Raw genomic sequence first — 18,665 nt, 5'->3', positions numbered from 1 at the left:
CCACAAGTCTCTGAGGCTTGCCTTTTCCTCCTTTTCACCTCTCTCACCCCCTTACTCCCTTTTGATCAGTACAACAAAGGTGTCGTTTTAACAGAGAAACCAATCCCAGCTGCCATCCAGCTACACCTTGGGGTAGTAACAGAAAGCCCTGTGAAAACGGCGTAATACTCAGTGATGTTCAGAAAAGCAAACAGAATGGGAGGAATCACTGGAAAAGGAAAACAAAACAGATAGTGTTTTGACGTCACTAGGTAAACTGATGAGTAGCCCGCACGTGGATCCAGTACTGCCCTCTTCCCCATTTAAAAAAAGAAAACAGTAGATCTGGAAAAGGTACAGAAAATGGAGCAAGGGATAGGGACAGACAGAATGGTTTCTATGCAGAAAGCAGTTCAGTAATGTGAAACTCCTTCCCACAGTATGTTGTGCGTGCTAAAATTCAAAAAGCAAACTGACCAATAGAAGGAGAAACATGAACAAACCCTACATTAAAAAAGCATCACTTCTGGCCCAAGACCTTGAAACATGGAGACTGGAGCCTCTGCAGGGCAGGTACCACTATACACCTGCTCTGCTCTCCTGCTCTTCCCTAGGCATGACATGAGCAGCCCTCCAAAGCAGGACATCGAGGCAGACAAATCTTTGGCCTGACACTGTCTGTCTGCTCCCATGTTGATCTAATTTAGTCAACATGGAGAGAAACAGCATGAGCTGGTGTCGCAGGCTCCCCCACAGCCTGCCAAGCATCCTGTGTGCTAACCCCTGGCAGTGGGTCTGCAGGCCAGCTCTGCCACACACCCTTGCAGATCATCTAGATCTGCTGTCTGATCTGCAGATGTGTGCTACAAAACACAACTAGTGCATAGACATATTATGATCACACAATATTTTACATACTTCCAATAAATTTTACCACAGCCTGGTAAGGGAGTCATCATTACCACTCACTTCACAGCAGAAAATTAGGGTGGGTTTACGTTTTTCTTGCATTTGCTTTTTTTCAATCATTCTGTATATGATTTGGCTAACAAATAATACATTTGAAAATTATGCAAAAAAGCACTATCAGAGAAATATATTCAGAATAATTAATCAGACCATGAAACACTTTCTATATAGAAATATTTTCAAATACTCTAAAGATCTTGAGAGTTACTTGAAACAAGAAAACAAAATTTTCATTTATGTCTTTGGATTTCTAATTCCTAAGGTACCTGTATCACATTTTCAGGAGTTTCAAACACCATAGAAACTCAGCTTTTTCAACAGGAAGCTGGTATCCCTATAACATGAATCTAGAGGTGGGCTTGACAAAAACTCCCAAGTATCATGATGTTAAAAACCAAAGAGTTGGCAAAATACCTCAGATTTGAAGAGGTGAAGAAATCTCAGTGGCACTAGACGGACTTGAACAGCTGTACATATTTCAGCCCAAGATTTTACAATTTCTGTCAAAATATTGCAGTGAAAAACTAACATTCTCCATGGAAAGCAGTTATTTTTGGTGAAAATGCTATTTTATCAAAACTCTATTTTCCATTAAACACAGTTTTGACAGAAATTTTTCAACTATCCTTATTCAGTGTTATGCTCTGCAGCTGAAAATGTTAGCAGTTTTTTAGGCTGTCTCTACAACTGCAAAGATTTATAAGGACTTGGCAAAGATGGAAAACAGAAAAAAACCCCCAACATTTAAGACTAGGATCTCTGTCCTTCATATTACAAAAATCCCTGGAAATTATTTTTACTTTAGTGGAACAGAATACATGGTAGTGACATAGCATAACAATGCTACCTCAGCAAAGCTGTTAATACTTCTCTCATGATTTTTTTCCCCTGAAATACTACTGGCAATGCATCACTCTATTAGTAAAGCACTGGAGATTTTCATTGTGGTTTAATGACCGAGGGGGCAATTTTTCACCTAGTCAAGTCCTGGTACCACTTGTTAGTGTGTTGATTTTGGGAGTCCTCAAATTCAAATGAAAAGTGCTTAGGGCAGGGCTATGCAGACTTGTCTGCTGGAATAACACAGCCCATGCTCTGAGGGCAGGCTGCCTGCTGCTCACTGCTTGTATCAAGTAAAACTGTGGGGAAAAAAGAATTAGAGGGTGCAAAACAGAGGTATTTGGAAAATCAGAACCCCACTATTTTAGAAAAAGGAGAAAAAAGGCTAGAGAACTTCTGAGTATTGTATTTTATATGGCACTTAATAAGCTTTACAAAATACAGTTACAAGATTTGGGGGTTCTGCAGCCTCCCCCATCACCTGCTGAGCCATGCCTAACCTAGCAAGCATTAAGGAACAAGACTTATGTCATTAGTAATGAGGCAATGCTACAGCGATGACCTTCCCACAGCTTAGACCCAAGGCCTTTCCCTCAGATTGCAAGGGAAGATGAACTGGCAGAGGCTATTCCACCCTGGTGGGACACTTCTGTTGCACAGAAATAAAGTGTCAGGATATCAGCTAGGGTAAATCTGTGTATCTCCACTGATGTCAGGGGCCACATCAAGGGCTGCTAAGAACTAATGAAACATCAAGGTCGGTGGAGTCATACAATGTTACAACAACTGAAAACAGGACGTGGATTTTGCTGCCAATCTTAAGAGTTTATATTTCTCATGCTTCTCCCTCCTCTTCATCCCCTGCCCAGTACATTTGTAGTCCCAATTATTAGCAAAGGCACCTAAGCTCACATTCAGTGGTTGTGTGACAAGAGGCAGTCTGTAAGATCTTTTGAACCTGACACAATTACTCATACAACCCATTTGCAAGACAGGTACATGCCAGCAAAAGTAAAGCATGACCTGGATACACAACACTTTGGACCTAAGGAAAAAATAAAGAAGAATGAAAACCAAGTCTGAAGGCACACCTGAGCGAAGGAATAGCTCCATATAATGTCCCTTTCTGTCCAGATTAACTAAAAAATTATTCAGAGAAACAACCCTGTTTCCAAATCATAAAGATGTGTACACATGTACAGACACAGACACACATAGATTTTTTGCTAATTGTCTGTATGGAACCCCTAAATATCCACCAACATTATAATAAATCCTTCCTTCCTGCAAGCCAGCATTCCCCAGTCCCTTCCATCTCTCACTTCCCCTACAAAAATGACAGACTGACTCTAATCTCCCACCTGCATAAATTTCCAACAGTCAACCACAAATATTTTAGCTATGCTGATTTATGGAAGCACAAGCAAGACTAAACCAGGAGATATATCCTCCATGCACAATCACTGACGGCTCGCTGCAAATCTTTCCATTTAAAGCACTGTCACTTTGCAGTTCCACAGAGAGAGAAAAAAACGAATAAAATAACATGCAGTAATGCAACTTATGGCAGTTCCTGGAAGAAAACCAAGCATTTGAACAACCTGATTTCTTCGAAGTTTTTTTGTGTAAAATCCTTGCTACTAATTGAAGAAATTCTATTTGAGAAAGGATGTGAAAACAGCTGCAAGACTTTGCAAGGCTCCCTCCTCTCCCCCCTTCTCCAACCGTCCCATTTTCTGACTTTAACTGACCATGGCAATCTTGATTTACAGCCAAGTTGCCCTTTTAACCAATGCTTTTGCAGCTGATGTTTCCTGCTTTAGTACCAATGGATTGAAAGAATTAATGAATATAGGGATTCTCTACTCAGAAATAACTACAGCAGTAGTTTGTAAACAGACTGTAGCTCCTGATTCCAGAATAGTTAACAGCAAAGATCTCCCTGAATTCAGTGGGCTAATATTTGAAGGCCAGAAGGCACAGGCAACTTGACCTCAGAGAATGCCCATCACAGATAGGATGAGTCTGACAAGAACAAGACCAAGACCATTGAGTTTACTCACAGCAGATAGAAAAAAAAAGACAAACTGCTCAGAGCCAAGCTGTTTTAAGATTTCTCTTTTGCACAAGGACATCAACAGGGACAAATAACGCTGTTGTGGCAACACATTATTACTGTTCTGCTGAGTACTGATGGCCACAGTCTCAACAAGCTGGGGTGAGACCTGAAGTCACAGAGCAAACAAAGGGGTTTCTGCATTCTGGGCTCCACCAACACCATTTTCCTGGCACTGTTTCCTCTGCATCTTCCTTGCAGCAGGTTAATTCTTCCCTGCTAGCCTGATGAAAGCCACAATTTCACCTGTTGCCACAAGCATGTTAGTAGCAATGTGGGACTTAACAGCTGTATGCAACTAAGTGACCAGTAAGTAAAGCCTTCCAGCAGGATCACTGATCACATTCCTTTTGTTTAAGTCTGAAATACAATTGACTTACCAAAATTCTGCTGGGGGCAAGTTGTATTTTCATATCCCGGCTCCAAGACATTAGCTGGAAAAAAGAAAGAGGGATAGTTGGTTAAAAAGAAAAGCAACAGATACTTTATTTCTTTGGAATGCAGAGCAACATGGGCATATCTGCAATGAAATGGTTATTTCAGGGCATGTTACATTGTCTACATGGTCTATTATATAGAATTCTGGACTCAATTTCCTCTCCAGGCTCTGTGAATAATCACTTCCTTTCTCTAGACCTTAATTTCCTCAGTTAGCAAAATAGAGAAAATCATATATACTGTCCTTAGAATGCATTTAATGACAAATCTTCATGTAACAGCTAATTGTGCAATATGATTAATAAAAAGAAGACCAGCTGCCAAGTATCTTGGGACACATTCCCATCCATATCAGTGACAAAGTTGTACATGTTTGCTTTAGGTTTCCCATCCAATTCACTAGAGGAACTTGAGAATACCTGTTCTAACAGGAAACTTTGCTTTTACTTGCTATTAATTCAAAAAGGAAACAAAACAGTGGTAACATTTTGTACTTGTTTTTACCAGTTTGTGTATCCAACTCAAAGATGTGAAAAGAAAATCCCTATTTGAGAAGGAAATAAAAGCCCAGAACTCAGTGACAGACACTCCAGTAAGGCCCCAAGACTTAATTACACATGGATTTTCTGTTAAATATCATTGTGATATTTAACATAGTGTAATAGTGAGTAGCACTATTACAAACCAGGTGCCCACGTAACAGCATAGAAACTCAACATGGCTTAAATCGAAGCTCCCAGGGTGATACTTTGTTCTTTATGTCTCAGAATCCATCCTGTCTGTCTCTATGGATGTGCTGTGATTGTCTAGTTGTGCTGAAGAAAAGATTCATTCTACTGAGGCAAAAAACACTGAAGGCAGTCTTTGACAGACACAAATTTTAATTAATGCACTTGCTGTGAAGTAGCTGCCACCACGAAAAAAAGAACAGAATTTTGGCTTAAATAGCCTAGACATCAAAGAACAGTTCCAAAGAGGTCTACATGAAAAGCTGTATGGTAGCAACTCAGAGGAAAAAAATAGAAAGGTCTTAGCCAAACCATGAGGCATCGAGGAAACCGAAAAAAAAATAAATCTATTGCCTTTTTATTTCTCCTACTCTTCTTACGGACAATGACTTAAAATAATTGCAGTGTGTGAATCCATACATGTCAGAACAATAGAATATAGTTCTACAAGAAGATGATCACAGTTTGAGAAAAGCAGGTATGAAGAACAACTAGGTGTTGTGGCTAGGGCTCAGGACCCAGCCTGCCAGGCAGAAGAGACAGAGCACCACCCCTGACATGGGGCCTAGCTCAAATTCTGTATGTTTCTTGGAGTGGATCTGAGCCATTTTTGCTGAAAGTTCTTGCATTTCCCTAAACAATATACTTGAGATCAACATTTGTGTGCACATACATGCAGACAAGATAAAACAAAGGACCCAACATTTATCAACTTTAAATAAAAATTACTCCAAGTGACAGCATAAGAAAGTGAATGGCAACCACTTTTAAGAGCTCCCTTTGCAGATTATCCTCCTCAAGCTGAAGTACAACACTACTGAGAGGCCAGAATGCTCTGTCTTTTCTGCACCCAAGCTGCTAGTGCTCAGACAGAACGAGGGAGGTGATCTCTCTATGTTCTGGAAGCTAGAATGGTAAAATAAATGAGGGGTCCACAGAGTCTTAGCAGTTCACAGACTTGACCTACTTCAAACAAAAACCAGGAAGGGCAGTGGCAGGTTCATGCTGTGAAGAAATTGTTGCTGCTCCAACCCACCACACCAGATTGTAGGATGCTGCTGTGAGGTCACCTGAACAGATTCACTACAGCATTCGAAGCCACAAAGTGACCTAGCTTGTCTGATAATGAAATAAGATGCTGGGAATAATTTTCAGAGAAGTACCTGGTGGTTGACTGCAGTAAAATCTTGGTGTAGTTAGCACAGCCCTCCCTAGTACTGCCTGCACAAGTGTGTTAGACACTTGCTAAACACACAACCAGGCTCACTTCTAACACGACTTGTTACGTGAGAGACTTACAAAGCACATACAACCAGAGACAAACCACACAAGGATAAAACATCACCAAGGTTAGTTTCTAACCTCAGATCCCTGCAAGTCAAATGTATGAGAACAATTTAAAACAGAAATTAATGCAAGGGTGTATTTATATAAGGAAATAACTGGTGAATGGCTGTCTGAAAAGTTGCTGAAATTTTTGGAGAAGCTTAAGTTCTAAATTAAGAGCCAGGAATTTCAAACCTGAAGCAGCAATTTTTGTGACAATTCTATTATTTCTGACTAGTAGCCCCTTCACAAAGAAGAAGTTACTGTTTCATGGTTCACTACCAGACATTAGCACAAATTTTCCAGATGAGCTCAGCTCCCAATTTAGGTACCTAAGTAATGGCTGAATTACTAAACATGCACGGGACAGGATCTAGTCCAAACCTGTATTCTGATTTCTTTTGGTCCAGAGGAAAATAGTATTTTGGCAAAGTCAAAGGGTTTCACATCAACAGAAAAGCAAAGCTCATTTGCCACTACTTGGAAAGCCAACAGAACTGTAAGCATCAAAAGACTCTTTGCCTACCAGTCAGGAGTTAGCAGTGAAGGTATTGTTTCACAGTCCACTAAACCAGTAACCTGTTCTGCTGACAAAAGCTGTGGCCCTGTCATCTCCTGCTCTTTGCTCCCCTTCTTGAACCAAATCAGCTTTAACACAGCCGTCAGCCATATCATGGACCTCATACAGCAGGGGAAACAAAAAAGCTTTCGTTTTCAGCCTCCTTGTCTCAATGACCAACTGCACAATCTCAACTGCCTGCTACAGAAAGGGGCAAGATGATATAACTTGGAGGCAAAGCCAACTTAGACCAGTTTGACTGACAAATGAAACTGCAGTCTCAAAGAACAAGAAACATGGCCCCAGGAAAGGAATTCCATCTTCCTCTGCTCTGACCTTCTGTAATGAACTAAATGCTGGCTGACTGTTTACAGCTCTGTTCCAACAGGGGAGACCTTAGGAACATAAAACACTGAGCCCTCATATCACAGCCATTCCCACCTCAGTTCTCTCTGTTTCCTCCAGAAGCCTGCACAATCTCACTGCTAAAGCACTGGTCCTGGTTCTGTGCACCAAAGGGGTGTAAGCTGGCTGACTTGTTAGCACATTTTTCTTACGCTTCTGGGTGCACCTCCCTCAGCATCCAATATTTTGGGTTTTGCCTTTAAAGAGCATGCATAAGGGAGAGGCTGGGAATACTTTTTGTGTAGAGAGGAGGAAAACGTATTCCAAACTGAGCAAGAAAGCTGCAGTGCCAAACAGGAAGAGGAAAGGTTCATGCCATAAAATTGTGCAGTTATTTTGCACGTGTAAGAAAAGTCTGGCAAACTGCAGGAATCTCCAACTTCGCAACCTAAATTTTTACTCCTCATACAGGGACCAAGAACACTGCTGATAGGCTCCAGGTATGGATTCTGCATGCCAAGACAGACAGATTTGTTAGGGATCAGCTGAGGATGCATCTGTCCACTCCTTTAGCTGCAGGTTGCAGAACTGATGTTATAATAGGCAGACTTCAAAACTACAGAGAACCTTCCTTTAACCATGAGGGTCAGATAGCTCTGATCACAAGAAATAAATCAGAAAAGCAAACAAATGCACTCAGTAAGCCACAGTTCACCATGAAAGGCAAGAGGGTCTTTTTTCTTTGCCTTCTTTTGCACTTATTATCCTTAAAATAACGGTTCTGGGAAGGAGATTTCAATATATGCCAGAAAAAAACCCCAAACCTATGGCCAACCTATAGAGCACATTAACCAGAGCAAAGGGTAAACTACTGTGGATATTCTGACAAATGAAATTATTTAATAACAACAGCTAGCATAGGTCACTTATAAAAACTCTCATAAGCTTTAGCACAGTATTGTACTCTCTTGAGAATTTTTGACAGCTGTTAAGACACTTTCCTGCTCTCCAATTAGGGCAGAGGAATGGTACAATTCCAATAATTAATTTCAGAATTTGCCAGAAAATTAAATAAAGTTGTACTTACTTTTTTTTTCTTTTACACAAAAAACATCTGACATCTAAAATATTTCTTGAAGAGTGGCACTACAGAAATAGTGGCACATGGCAAACAGGCTCAACTTTGGGTAAGAACAAATCCACAGTGGTTCACAGGGCTGATGGAAGTACTTCTCCAGACAGTCACAGACAGCTAGGAAGGTCTGTTGCATGTTTTATTTTTGGCTTGGTTAAACGTGATATAGAAGATTATCAGATGTACTGCAGAGAGACAAAGCAGTATAGCACAGAGACAAAATCTGGGCTATTTAATGAAACACCTTCAGTTAAAAATTCAGGTACATAAAAGGGCTGTATCCTGCAAACCTCTGCAGACCCAAGCAGAGGGTCTTACAAGCAAACTGTTGTTTGCATTTATTTATGAGTTCATCTAAGTACAAACCCCTTCCCATCTTTGGGTAAAACTGGTAAGCAAAGGGATATACTGCAAAGACCTGGGCAAAATAGGGACCACCTCTGTGTCTTCCTATGTAGCTGATACTGCCTGTGTGGTAAACCCCACCATCTTCCTAACATCTCAGCTCAAGAACAGCCAGTTGTTCTCCATGTGGCCAAGATAATGAATCTTACTCACAATGCAAAGCAGAGGCATTCTGAAGAAAGAATGAAAAGATCTGAAGTCAAGATACACGTTTGAAAAGGTTGGGCCAAGTGACATATGCCTGTCCGGTAATTCCTTCTGTCTTCATCTTCTAAACTGTGTAATAGTGTGTGACTAATATCAGTCCTCCCACTTCTCCAGCCTAGTCATTTCAGCTGATATTTTAAAGTGTACCACATTATGTGCTGACATGCCTCCACCCTCTGCTAGCTTTCCTGTTCTAGAGAGAGACAGAGAGAGAATGACTCACGCATCTCTCCTACTATTCAAGCCTTTTTAAGCTAATGCAAAGGGAAAGTTTTAAAGGTGCTCTCTTGATTTGGGAATGCCTGGGTGGGGTTTTCTTTTTCTCTGTGTGCTTGTTTTGTCAAATTATATGTAATTTTCCAACCTGTAATGATGCTGAGACATTTTAATAATTCATGAACCTTTCTGACACTCTCAAATTGCAATTTGGAAATGTCAGAGGTGCCCACTGGTATAGGCATTTGTGGATGTCTATAGGAAACGGAAAAAAAGGATGGCAGAATTAGGTTGCTAAATGCCACGTCTGGCTTGTACTCTACTTGACAGCCATAATTAAAAGCTGAGGTGGTGGAAAGAAGAAAGTGAAAACCCTGAAAGTGAATGCATTTCAGACCTGGTACCATAGCTGACTTCTGAATGTTCTCAAGGAAAAGAAATATTGTAAACTGTCAATTAACTTCCAGCATATTTATGTCAGATTTAAATGCAAACTATTTTATCACCAACTCCGGGCATCTTCAAGTGATAGCCATACGAGGATTACAAAACTGAACGCTGATGATTGTAACAGTAATGGGATCATAAAAAAAGGCAGATCCTCATGCCTTAGGACATGTGTGTCAAACTGACCTCCATCTGGGAGCTTGCACGCAGCCAGTGGATGTGCTGCTGCTTCTTTTTTTTCTTAAAGAATGAATAAACTTAACTCACGTTAGGAACTCTTCAATGAAACAGAAAACAGACCTTGAAAGCAGCTACTTAGAAACAAGAAGTTTAAACAGTTTTGTTTTAAACCTAGCTTGTCAGAGAACAGGGAGAAGAAAAAGAAAGTCAGTAGGGAGATAACCAGGAGAACAAGTCACCTCTGTGAAGTGTTTTTTCTCATAAATGTTTTTGTTCCAGGTGAAATCTTTACCTCAGCCATAATCTAAAGAACAGCACAATCCACTGATAAAAGCAGGTTGTGCAATGGCATCTAATGCTGTTCCCAGGTGGACTGATATCTTAAGAAACCCAGACGTATTCCTCCTCTCCCAGCAACACGTTCCTAGGGATTGAGAGATGTTTGTTGGTTGTTTTTTTTTCTGGAACCCTAATATCTAGAAAAGATCCAGGAGAATGGAGAAGACATAGGGGAGTGATGTTGGATAGCTTGCTTGAGGGCTTGAACATTCACATACCTAGTTAAGATGATAAACTAAGAGGTACATAATGCTTTAGGGGATATGTCTGGTCTTCAAGTACATGGGAAACCTTTGTTTTAGGGGAAGTAACAACTGGTTGGACAACTGCTGAGCTACCTCTAGACATAAAAACTCATCAACCCAAAGGTAGATTCTAATACTTCTTCTAGTCAACCTCACCTCTTTAAGTCTTCTTATGAGAAAAGACTTCCATGAGCTGCCCTGAGGTGGGAGGCAGGGTCAAAGCACCAGCCTGAGGTAGATCTTTCAGTTTACAGTCTCTTTGTGGGGAGAGCATGAGCAGGTGCACGGGCCACTGGCACTTGAGGGGCCATTCCCCCTCAGCCCAGCACTACACACGGCAGATTTTACACAGGACTTTGCAGTCAAGCTTCTCTCAGCTCCCAACCCAACGCCGTGTGACTGAGATTCCCTCCTTGGGAAAGGCCTTTTTACGGCTCAGCTCTTTATTCTCATACAGCTTTCCACGCACAGTCACTCTCCGAGCACAGACGCCGTTATTTCTTCCACCTTCACACCCCTCAGGACCGCCAAGGCAAAATCCTCCGCAGGTACGAAAGCGGCGCTGCTTCTGGCAAGCAACGTCGCTCCTCCAGCACCTCCCCGGTGCGGGGAGCAGGGAAGGGGCCTCACCACAGCAGCGGACAACGGGCCGCGGACCCAGCGGCGGCCTTCGAGGGGCCCCGACCCGCGAGGAGCGGCCTTCGAGGGGCCCCGACCCGCGAGGAGCGGCCTTCGAGGGGCCCCGACCCGCGAGGAGCGGCCTTCGAGGGGCCCCGACCCGCGAGGAGCGGCCTTCGAGGGGCCCCGACCCGCGAGGAGCGGCCTTCGAGGGGCCCCGACCCGCGAGGAGCGGCCTTCGAGGGGCCCCGACCCGCGAGGAGCGGCCTTCGAGGGGCCCCGACCCGCGAGGAGCGGCCTTCGAGGGGCCCCGACCCGCGAGGAGCGGCCTTCGAGGGGCCCCGACCCGCGAGGAGCGGCCTTCGAGGGGCCCCGACCCGCGAGGAGCGGCCTTCGAGGGGCCCCGACCCGCGAGGAGCCGCCTCCCGCCCCGCTGGTGCCTCACGGCGAGATGGCGGCCGCGCGCGCTACCTCAGCCGTTGGGCGCGAGGAGCTCGAGGGGCGCGGCCCCGCGCGCTGCGGGGGTGGGGGGGGCGGAACCCGCGGTGCGCCGGGGCGGCTGCCGAGGGCGGGGCCGGGGCGGGAGCGGCCGGGCCGGGGCGGGAGCAGGATCCGCCGCTGCCGGAGCCGCCCCGGCCCAGGGCCCCTCGCCGCGCTTCGCCCCTCGCCCTCAGCGCCCCGGGGCGGCCCCTCCTCGCGCCTCGGCGTCGCCCCCTGGCGGGACGCGCCCCTCCCGTAACCCCGCCCGGCTCCCCGGGCCGCGGCAGCCCCGGCCGGAGCGGCCCCCGGGGCGCGGGCGGCGCCGGTTCGGCCGCAGACGGGCGGAGGGAGCCTGGCGGGGCCTCCGCGCCGCCCGGGCGGGTGATCAGCTCCGCCTGCGGGCTGCGAGGGCCCGGGGTGGTTTTTACAGCGGCCAAACGCAACAAATGTTTCTTCCCCCCCCTCAGTGAAACCCCCCGGGCCCCGCTCCTCCATCTCACGCACCTGCTCGTTTCGAAAACAAACGGGTGCGGGAAAAGCGGCGCAGCCCGGGAACGCGGGGGCCGAGGGGTCCCCGTGTAGGGACGGGGCCTGAACGCAGCTCTGAGGTCACAGCCCTCACCGGAGCAGGTGCGGGGAGAGGGACCAAGAGCTAGAGAAACGTCCCCAGAACCTTCTTTACAAGTGGAAAACCGGGGCAGCCTTTCCAGTTCGCTGCCCCAGGCTCGTGAAGGCCACGGGGAAGCGGTGACACGCGTGTCCCCGCGGCACTCGGAGCGGTGCGGGCAGCGCCCAGGAGCAGCAGTCTGTCCCAGCGGGGGCTGAGCCGACATATGCCACTGACTCACCCCAGCGCCTGCCAGATCATTAGACCATGAATACCTCTTAAAAAAAAAAAAATTAACAAAGCAGCCCAATAGCAGCTTCTAAAGAATAAAGAAGGGACACTGAAAAAAAACCCGCATCGATACTCCCCTGCCTCGGAGGCCAAACTGGGAGGCAGCATTTTATCACTTCGAGATTGCAAGTTCCATTGCAAAGTCTCGTCTGATGGCTGGCTGGATAATTTGTCTCTCAGCTCAGAGAGAAATGATGGAAGTCAATTTGACAGCTGCGAGGCTCCCCAAGGATTCCAGACCCAAAGTGCACAGAGCAGTGACAGACACAGCGATGAGCTGAATATCAATGAAGCTCTCTGCCTGGGAATAATGCTGAGGCAATACAAATTGCACATGTTCAGCTGGAAGGTTATCACTATCATTATAGTTATTAATTATTGTTATTATTACTTCTATTATTAAGACATAAAAGAAGCCAGAAGCCCCTTCTGGTCTCGTGGAAAACAGATGAGTTCCTAGTTCTGACCCACACGCTGCCCTTCATTTCACACAATCACAATTATGAGAGTGGAGCTGCAGAGGGTTAAGAAGATCCTGCACCAGAAAAAGCAACCAAGCTTTCCACTACTTGGGCTGAGGTCAGGGAAGAAACGCAGTCACATTTGGACCCAGCTTTCCTGTGTCTTGTACAGAGAAGGGGAAACTGGGTTCTCACAGTGGTGGTAGCTGCCCTGCAGATCTGTATGTGATCAGATGGGATGCAGGGCAAGGAAGATGGGAACCAAAGTGCAAGAACAAGTGGATGCAGGTTTCCTGGGCTTTGTTCAGACCAACAACACTACTGAGCAGAGCTTACAGCAGAATATGGCCTTCAGTATCTATCAGACTTGAAATGATAACATGCAAACGCCCATCGATTGGTCTCTTGGACGGGTGGCATTAAAACCAAACATCCTTTTTGGTCACTTGCAAATACAGGTGGTCTCATTTGAAAGCCAGTTTAGACTCTCTAAATTCTTACACTTCCTTGGGAAGCCTTGGGCAGTTCACTCAAGTATCTTTAGAATTGAAGTCAAATGCAGCATTTGGGGAAAAAGAAAAAAAAAAAAAGGAAAATAAAGAAACTAAACAAAACAGTTTTTATGCTTATATTGAAAATCCTGCTTTTTGCCATTGGAAAGGAGAGGTCAATTAAAGCAATATACTAGAACCTGCTTACAGAGCAAATTTATTCCTGAAAAACAGATTTACAAGGGAAACTAAGCTCAGTGGCAATGCCATCAATTCAGTCAGAAGCAGCACAATTGTTTGGCTAAAACTATGGCAACTGTACAGATACTAACATGCAATCCTGCTTTATTAAATCAAACCTCTAGTGAATCTGTTATCACCATAGTAACACTGTAGTTATTACATGGAAACATGTTGAACTACAGTTTGCTATTAGCATCTGGTTAGCATCTGCACAGTTTCTCATTCACATCACTAAAATTATAATCCAGGCAGAGAAAAACTTAAGTAAAACTATAGCTTAAGGCCAAATCCCAGTCTCAGGTGTGTTATATTTAACATACAGGTCCATGCTATGTACCCTGTATCTGGATTTATAATTAGGGTCTTGGTGGGGTATTTGGAGGTTAGTTTATGTATCTCCTAGGATGCAGATGCACACACAGAGCTCTTTGTAATAATATCCACGCAAAAAAATTGCAAAACCATATGATAATTGCAACTGAGCTTCTCACAAGTGCTCTCCAAAGCAGCCCAGGTTTGCAGAGACTGCTTCAAACATTGCAAAACTCCAAGCAGCTTCAAACCGAGCTGGCTTTATTCTTATTTATTTTAAGCCACCTGCCACAACTTTTCCTGTCTTCTTCCTCCCACAAGAAGTGTGGCACTTTGTATTCAGGCCACTGTCATTTTATGAATAAAGGAATTCTGCAGTCTGACAAAAATGATAGGTTTAAGGCCCGAAGATCAACAGAGTTAGGATGAAGAGTGGCTGAATTGTATCAGTAGAGAGTTATATTCCTGGGTTCTAAACACAGAGGTAACAGTTTTTCACAGAGCACACAGATACCTCCCTACCACCAAAATCAGTGTATGGTAAGATATCTCAAGTAGTCTCAAAAATACTGCCAGATATAGCAGCTTTTCCAAAATATACTAATACACAGAAACACCACAGTTGGAAAAGACCTCTAAGATCCCCTATTCCAACCATCTTAGATAATCCAGTCCAGTGCATTTGCCAAGTAGGAATACATTTAATGATGGTTATTGCTGTCAGAGGTTTCATCAGTTACTTGTTGAATATTGTTTGGGTTCATGGTTTCCATTGCAATGGGACACAAAATGCTGTCACAGCTTGTCCTGCCTTCAACATTCAGAAAATATGTTGAATTTTCCTTCTTTTTCTGTCTACTACCATGGAAGATTTGATGGAGCTTGTGGGTGAGAAAAAGACAGAGGAATGCCTGAATCCATGACATACACAGCCATGAAGCCTTCTGATCTTTCCAGAGGGCATCCACTCACATAGCAGTGTACAGCACACTCATGCAGCTCAAACAAGTGCTGTGGCTCCAGCAGCTCCAGAAAGGGGCCTTCCAGGTTCATCCATCACAAGTCTAGAGAGCACCTCCAAGGGCATTTAGTCCCGTTTCCTTCATAACCCAGGTTAAACAGTTCCCCTCAGTAATTACTGCCCCTGAAGCAGTTACTCTTCCCAGCTGTGCTGGTGAAAAGGAGCCAACCTTTGTGTAACCCCTGTGGGGGGAGGACTCTGCATTGCTCAACCATGATAGCAGGTGAAGCAGTGTTGGCACTATTCTGGGATGAGGTGGACATCACCAGTGTTTTACATCCACTTACTTTCTGCAGCTTATGATTAAAAAAACCACTATTTTTGCTCAGACTGCTGTCACAAGCTGAAGTTCAGTGCAATAGGCCCTACAATAACTAGAGGCAAGCACAGAGAGCAGCATCCAGTGCAACCTACAAAGCTGAAACAGTGCATTTTTGTTAAATACAAAAGTGCCCTTTGGTATTTAGAAAGCACAACAAACACCACCACGCAGGACAGGCAAGCAGAAATAACAATTGGGACAGGGATTTAAACCTGCTGCTTTTCTGTGTGTGTGCTTTTAGTTATGTCAGGTTTATAGATACTTTTTCTCCTTAAATATAGGTTCTATAACTCCCTCCAGCCTCCCACATAAAGCAACAGGCTAAAGCTAAAGACATGATCCTTCATGGGATAAAGATGAGAAGCAGCTTTGAAAAACACAGCAAAGTTACAGCAGTAAAAACATAAGAAAACACTCAGGCCCTGTGATTGCTGAGGAGTTCTTAGGCACCTCAGGCTCCTCTCACCTAACACACACAAAGTCTCTGCAAAGGAAAACACGTTAGGTCAGACTTACTATGAGGTGAACCAGCTGAGGTCAGGAACCAACTAGGACTGATCCTGCCTGGCTTACCTCATGGTAAAACTGAAATGCTGTGAATTTGCTGGGCTTTTCTCCTGCATAGCTCACCACAGACTAGTTACTCTAAAGTTACTTCTTCCTTGATCTTTTTTCTTTGCTTGTTTTAAACTAGAGAAACTCAATGAGGACCCACACCACATCTCTACAAATAAAAAAAGATACCTCACACATGCCCCTTCTTAAACAAAAAGCATCACCCTACCATGATTGATTTTTGTTGTTTCTCCTCTTGCTCTTATCTTTGGTGATCCCAACTGCTCAGCTCACCTTTCAGAAGAAACTGCTGCTTCCAAATGGCAATATCATAAGCACCTGTGAGAGAACTTAATTGGAACTAATTATCTGCTGGTTGTCTGGGACCTGAGGAATCACAGCAATTACTTCAGTCAAGAAAAACCTGGGGGAGGGCATTGCTGATTTTCAGAAAAATGAACTAAGCTACTCCCTAAAGGAAAGTTCTAAAAGAGACTGAGCCTCTCAAATACAAGTTAAATACAAGTCAGTGAAATCACCACAACCAACCACTTATTATTACCACTGATAATCCCATCTCTAACAGTAATATGTATTTGCCCACCAAAATAAGACTTCTTGTGCTAGTTTTGACATGATTATAGAATAATCTGTTGCCAATATAGACAAGGCAGGCACTGCCATTAAGTTAGATAAGCAAAGTGAGTAAGAAGAGACCAAGCAACCTTAGGTAATCTTGGGCACGGGTCTAACAGGGAGTTATTTATTTACATGGAGAGACAAGGAAAGGCAGAGGTGAGAGGTTAAAGAAAGAAGGAAGCTTAGAAGAAAAGGCTGGGAGTTGGAAGAAATAGCTGTGAGCCCAAAACAGAAAGAATTCCATGAAAACTGCAGAAAATCCTCTGGTGATTTATAACTACAGCTTTTGTTCTGTGAAATAATGATAACTGAAATTAAGTCCTCTTTCAACACTACAGAACATTTCCTTTGTGATGGAGATCAATCCCTGAAGAACTGTGAGAAGCATAAGCCACAGTGAAATGTTACTGCTTTGGCCAAGAGAGAGCAACATCAACTCTGCAATCTGTGTTTGCCTGTGTAGCACAGGTGCATTTTAGCTAAGTTTCCCAGGAGATCTGCCTAAGCGCAGATTGTTGCTGTACAGAAAGAATAAAAAAGAAATATGGTTAAGTAAAAGTAAAGGTAAATTTGGCTGGATTGCTGTGTAATGGGAGAAAGAAGGACTTACAGTATTTTTTAATAGCAACTCTCCAGCTGCTGGCTCCCCTTAGTTAAGACTTCCCTGCAGCCCACATGCCTGGGAAGATGCAAGCCAGGTATTTATTATCAATTCTGTTGAAATGCATAAACTACTAGTTTATCTGGAAACATAAACAACTAGTCCAGGACAAAGCAAAAAACTTTACAAAGTACATGGTTTGGGAGCAGCCAAGGTAGAGGCTTTAAGTGGAGGCTATCAAGAGGCATGAATGCAATCTTTACACTTAGTAATTACATTCTCAAACCAATTTATCTCTGACTTCAGGGTCAAGCAGAAGATGACCAAAGGAAGGGACAATTACGGATTCAGTGATGGAAAAAAATACAAGTGAAAGGAGGAGAAAAGGACAATTTTAACAGCTTATATATGACTTTCCATAAAACCCATGGTTTCCCTTTCTGCATATTTTACACAAAGACCTTGAAAATGGTAACTTAGGGGAAAGGGAATCAAATATTATTTGAATAAAATGGAACCAGAATAAATAGATCTATACAGAATACTTTATAATCTACTCTGAGGAAATTCACAGACCTATTTCTGTAACCTTGGGAAGGAAGCCAAAGAAGACTGGAAATACACAGAAAGCTTTAAACAATTGATCTTACTGGGAGGTTACCCTTGTACCTTTTATCTTCCTGGTATCCAGATGTTTCAGAAAATACCCAGAAGTTCAACACTTGTAGGTTTCTAGGAAATCAAGTGGAGAATCATTCTCTTCTTTCCCTTCCAGCCTGCGGTGAAACCTCTCCAGCCTGCAGTACCTGCACCTGAGATCCCTGTGACCCTGCAGCCACCCTGCCTCAGGCTTTAGATCTGAGGTCTTACAAGAGCCATGCAAAGGTGGATGGAGTGAACAGAGGAAAAGGAGCATCCTGAGGAAGACAGTGTTGCAGCAATTGCTGCAGTGATGCCTGGGGTGGCACTCCTGAGAGAGCACAGTTAGAGTCAAGGAACGCTGTCCTGCTGGACCTCACAGTGTTTTGCAGAGAAGAGGTAAGGAGAGCATTTTGACAGCCTGTGCTTCCGCTACCTTGGGTGCAGAGCTGGTGGAACTGGCTGCACTGAGTGGTGCCTGGTGTTGTGCCTTCACAGGTTTAGACCCAGTGCTTCAATTACACAACAGGAGGCTCAATACTGCTGCTCCAGCTTTGCCCTCAGAAATCAAACTGCAGCGACCCGAATGCTAGACCCAGCCCCCGACCTGTGAGGCACTACACAACACTCCAAGATACTCTCTTAACAAGTGCTAAGAGGTTAGCATCACTCCACCCTATTAACTGCAATCTGATGTGCCTCCTTGAGACAGCTTTCCATGCAGAAAAAGCCTCTGACATCCCCCTGCCCCCTTCCAACATAAAAACTGGAGCATGCCTCTTTAAAACCAGCCTATTTAGGCCACAGATGCTAAATGAATTCAGCAGACAGACGGAGTAATGGAATGTCAGTGTTCCAGTCTGCTGCCTCGAAGCAATAGGGGTTTTTTATTATTAATTTCTCCTCTCATT

The 18,665-nt window shown here is 44.0% G+C and overlaps 1 long non-coding RNA gene across 4 annotated transcripts in view; it reads right to left on the bottom strand.

The window, feature by feature from the left end:
* Window positions 1–4,290: 4,290 nt before the first annotated feature.
* LOC127392824 (uncharacterized) overlaps window positions 4,291–18,665 on the bottom strand; it is a 101,707-nt gene continuing 87,332 nt past the window's right edge. For all 4 annotated transcript variants that reach the window (XR_007891342.1, XR_007891343.1, XR_007891345.1 and 1 more), the window contains one exon: window positions 4,291–4,338. This is a non-coding gene — a long non-coding RNA (uncharacterized LOC127392824). The remainder of the gene's footprint in view (window positions 4,339–18,665) is intronic.

The sequence above is a fragment of the Apus apus genome, chromosome 20 (genome assembly GCF_020740795.1).
Source record: "Apus apus isolate bApuApu2 chromosome 20, bApuApu2.pri.cur, whole genome shotgun sequence".
In the NCBI taxonomy this organism is placed as follows: domain Eukaryota; kingdom Metazoa; phylum Chordata; class Aves; order Apodiformes; family Apodidae; genus Apus; species Apus apus.
Note: the sequence above shows the minus strand (reverse complement) of the source record. Positions and strands in the feature narration are given on the sequence as shown.